Source organism: Perca flavescens, chromosome 2, assembly GCF_004354835.1.
Source record: "Perca flavescens isolate YP-PL-M2 chromosome 2, PFLA_1.0, whole genome shotgun sequence".
NCBI lineage: Eukaryota > Metazoa > Chordata > Actinopteri > Perciformes > Percidae > Perca > Perca flavescens.
In genome coordinates this window covers 2,011,084-2,015,645 of record NC_041332.1, presented here as the reverse complement: position 1 = coordinate 2,015,645, position 4,562 = coordinate 2,011,084, and the positions used below count along the sequence as shown (strand labels likewise).

The 4,562-nt window shown below is 39.7% G+C and overlaps 2 pseudogenes; both read right to left on the bottom strand.

Annotated features, from left to right (window-relative positions):
- Positions 1-149: 149 nt before the first annotated feature.
- Positions 150-2,304, bottom strand: LOC114570536 (myosin heavy chain, fast skeletal muscle-like; annotated as a pseudogene).
- Positions 2,305-2,925: 621 nt separating this feature from the next.
- Positions 2,926-4,262, bottom strand: LOC114570514 (myosin-13-like; annotated as a pseudogene).
- Positions 4,263-4,562: the final 300 nt, after the last annotated feature.

The following is a 4,562-nucleotide window of genomic DNA, read 5'->3' as shown; positions in this document are numbered from 1 at the left end:
AAATGTTGTACAAAAGCACTAAGGTGCTGTATTAACCCACTCTTTTTTCCTTTGGGTCACGGGACCCGAAAGACAACACAAGGGTGATAAAGTCATTCAAATTAAGAAAATTATATATAAATCACAAAATGATTACCTTTTCAATGAGCTCAATGCAGGCAGCCAAGTCCATGCCAAAAGTCAATGAACTCCCAGATAATACCCTCCTTCTTGTACTCCTCTTGCCCAGGACAAACATGGGTGTGGTTGAAAAACTGTTGCAGTTTCTCATTGGTGAAGTTGATGCACAGCTGTTCCAAGGTGTTGAACTGTGAGGGACAATTAACCAGTATAATCTCTACAGGGCAATAAGAATGATTCTGTCATCAGTATCAGTTTCTGAATTGTTGGAAATGAAGCTTACGTCAAAGATTTCAAAACCAGCAATGTCCAGGACACCGATGTAGAACTATCGTTGTTTTTAGTGTCAACATCTAGATTAATCCGAACGACCATCCACAAGAACATCCTCTCATAGATAGCCTTGGCCAGGGCTGTCACTGAGTTCATCACCTGAATAAAAACAAGGATGTGATTTAACATTTTTGTAAAAATCATTAGTATTGTACCATGGATGTATAATAAGAATGGCCAGTACCCTGTCACTGACATTTGCACAGAGCGGATGGGATTACTTGACATAGTGGAATGATTTTTACCAAGGACAGCAGCGTGAGCAACAACGATTAATCACTCTGACTAACAAAAAACAGCATCCTTTACTTCTCAGCCTTTCTCTAACTGGCAATGTGTTGGCAGTGTTAGAAATAGGCCTAGTCAAAACAATCCTGCATTCCGATGTCTACTTAAAGTGAAGAGTAAAGACAGGAATTATCAGCAGAATGTACTTACATACTTTCAAAATCATGCAGCATAGAGTAATGTTGAATAATTTTGTGAGGAAAATCTTAATCTGCAATGTAACCAGTAACATTTCTCTGTCAGGGAAAATGTAGCAGCACGTTTTCCTCTGAAGTAGGACACAGTAAGTCAGAACTGCAGTTGAGTTGCCCATTTTAAGTTATTTATTGGTACAATGATTTGATTGAAAACATATCCTATATTTTCATATGTGAAAATCATAATAAATCTAGCTGTTTGTGGCCCTTTACCTTGGGCCAAATGGCAATGGTAAAGTTGCTCTTGATATTTCCCCCCTGAACCAGTGTATTTCAAAAGTGTTTCTGACCATGAGAAGCCGTGGTTTGGGTATGTGACTTAACTATGTCATGGCAGGTGTATTGCTCAGGACCCAAGGAAGAGCAGTGTGAGCATTAAATTGATTGTATGAGGGATTCTCGAGAAACAAGCACCACCACCACAGGCCAAGCAATCTGCCTGAACAGGCACCTCACTAGTGAGGTAAATAATACAAAAGATCTAATAATAAAAATTACATTTAAGATGGTCTTAGACTTATTTAAATTGTAGGATATTGGTAATTCATATTTACCTGAGGTACAGTCTGTCCCTTGGTGACATACTCATTTCCGACCTTCACTCTGGGGAAGCACAGAGCCTTGAGCATGTCAGCGGGAGTTCAGACCCAGCAAGTAAGCAACCTTGTCAGCCTCTGAAAATAGTTCAGAGATTTCCATCATGATGTAAATCCACACCAGTGTGATTAAGAACCTCATTACTGTTGGTCCCAAGTCATTCACTTTGAGCTGACATTAAACACTCACCCTCTGTGCCATCAGGCTCAGCCTGCTCCTCACGCTGCTTCTGCTTGAACTTCATGTTACCATGGTGGAGCACAGCACCAGTCATCTTGTAGATGGCCATTTTCCCGCCATGAGTGAAGCCCAGGATATCAATAGCGTTCTGAGTTCAAAACAGGTCGACACAAAACATATTCACTTTAGGAATATAGTTACGGTTGCTAAGCCATGATTGGCCTGTGGCGGTTTTGGCCAAGTGGCCTAGATCAATTAGATTTAATGCAAAAAAAAATAATTATATTTTGAAGTGAAGATCACTCACATCAGTGGCTTCCAGCTCAACTTTGTCATCAATGCTGGCCACAGTGATCTGACCCATGCTACACATGGGGAAGTCGTAGGGGTTGGTTGAGATGAGTGCCAAATCTGGAGATCCAAATAAGAGTGAAAATGTCAGAACATTTGTTCCATATGACAAGCGGTTAAACAATGTGCAACACCAATGTGCTTACCAATCAGCTCAGGTATGTGGCCGGTCATCATCTGAAGAAGATATGATAACCTCTTTCATCAGAAAGCTGGTATGTCACTCTTGACTTCTCCAGCAGATCTACAAATATTGTTCATAAATCACAGCCTGGCCAATTCTCAATTCCAGTCATTTGCATGTACTATGAGTATTATTACTCACATGTCTCAATATCTGCACTTGCCAGTTTTGCCAGTTATGCTTGAAATGGATTCTGATGAATTTACCCTGTTTGGATCAAAGGATTTTTATTGTCCCTCCACATTGGCAATCTGTAACAAGACCTCATGTGTAGACATTGTTCCATACTTACAAAACGAGAAGAGTTGTCATTCCTAATAGTTTTATGTTACAGAGGGTTTTGGGAGGGATTGGCTGCAATAATCTGATCCTCCAGTGACCCCTACAATCCAGGTTTAGAATTAATGTCAAGAAATGACTTCATTTTTTCCCCTGAAAAATATTCAATAGAGTAAAAGCCTGAATTTTAATCATAAAGTAACATACCTTTGAGTCGTCCTTCTTCGGTCCACCAACTGCAATAGTTGCAAAAGTACTGATGACACGCTTTGGTGTTAACAGTCTTCCCAGCACCAGATTCTCCACTAGGTATAGACACAGATGTATAAGATTTGATCAAGATATTTAACTTTGTTAAACAAAGTCTACAAATGTAAATGTAACAAACTCACGTGATCAAGACGGACTGGTTCTCCCTATCTGTTAAAGAAAAACAAAATAATTGACTATGATTTACTGCAACAGAAACTTCATGTACTGATAAATTGTTCTGGTAATGACTTACCAGTTTGCATGAACTGAAAGCGTTGTCAGAGACGGAGAAGATGTGGGGTGGAGCCTCCATCGCTTCTTGCCTCTATAGGCACTTACACATTCAGAGTCGTACACTGGGAGCCACTTGTAGGGGTTCACGGTGGCACAGAACAACCCAGAGTAGGTCTGAAAGTGATCACAGAGATTCAACAGTTAACTCTATGTTTTCTACAAGTATGGCAATTTGCAATAGTTTTCTTTTCTCATTATTCAGATTGTCTTACGTAGATCATCCATGCTGCATAACGCTCTTTGAGGTTATACAGCACAGAGGCTTCATTGAGATGGGTCATCATGGCCATGTCCTCAATCTTGTCATACTTGGGAGGGTTCATTGGATAGACATCAGCTTCTTTCACTACTCTCTCCTGGAATAGGACATTTGTCACAATGAGAACTGATCACATTGATTCTCCCAGTTGACTCTGATTTCATGATACTAACCTCCTTAGTGTCCAGGGTTTCGACCGTGACTTTGTCACCATCTTTCTTGATGATTTTTCCCTTCAAGTACAGCTCCTTGACATCAGCAACGTAGCAGGCACTCTTGGCATCAAATGGGGCACTTTGAGCCTCAATTCTCTCCCTTTCTGGCTTACGAAGGTAAATGGCAGCTTTGCCATAAGTGGCCATCTCCGCGTCCGTACTCATTGTGGCGGCTGATTTCTGTTAGATAATTACAAAGTCAGTGCCATCTTCCAGTTTTTAAGTCCATGTAATTAAACTTTTGTGTTCACTGCTCATTTATATCATGGGTAACGTGTTTTTTTCTAGAGTATTTATTTATAGTACGGTTAATCATGTGTATGAGGTCATGGGCATGAGGGAGGTGTGTAAGTGTGCATATTTTATATTTTATCATGGATTTGTAAGCTGCAAACCTGAGTGCTCCAACCAAGTTCAGTTGTGTAAAAATATGCAATGACACTAAATATCTATCTATTTATCTTAAGCAGCACTTAACATTTTGATGTATAGGAAACTTATCCACACTGAAACCATGTTTTCGTTTCGTTATAGGTGGGCTTTGCTCCCAAAGTGACTCAATCCTTTTACACTAGGTTATTACTGCAAATAAATACTAACCTATTGTTCCAGATGTTCAATAAATGAGTCATTTTGCACATGTATTAAATTCTTATAAAAAAGTTGTCCTTACCTGACCTCTCTGTCAACAGTAATCACCAATCCTTCTCAAAAGGTCCGGTTCTTGTTTTTAGAGTAGGTGTCTATTCAAGATGAACTCAATAAATGTTTCAAATGATCTCAAGCTGACGAGAACATAGCCACAAGCAGGAGCTCCCAGGTCTTCTCTGTCGCACGCTGTATCCACGAGGAGCTTTTATATTAAATCATTTTGTGATGACACCCCAAAAGTTAAATGTGGTAAGCATACCAAATTTGGTATCACAGATAGGCAGATATTTGTTGTGATTAAATATCCTGTTTCAGGTTTCTGCCAGGTCTTGATTTGATTTTTGCTTACTCAGTTATGTAAT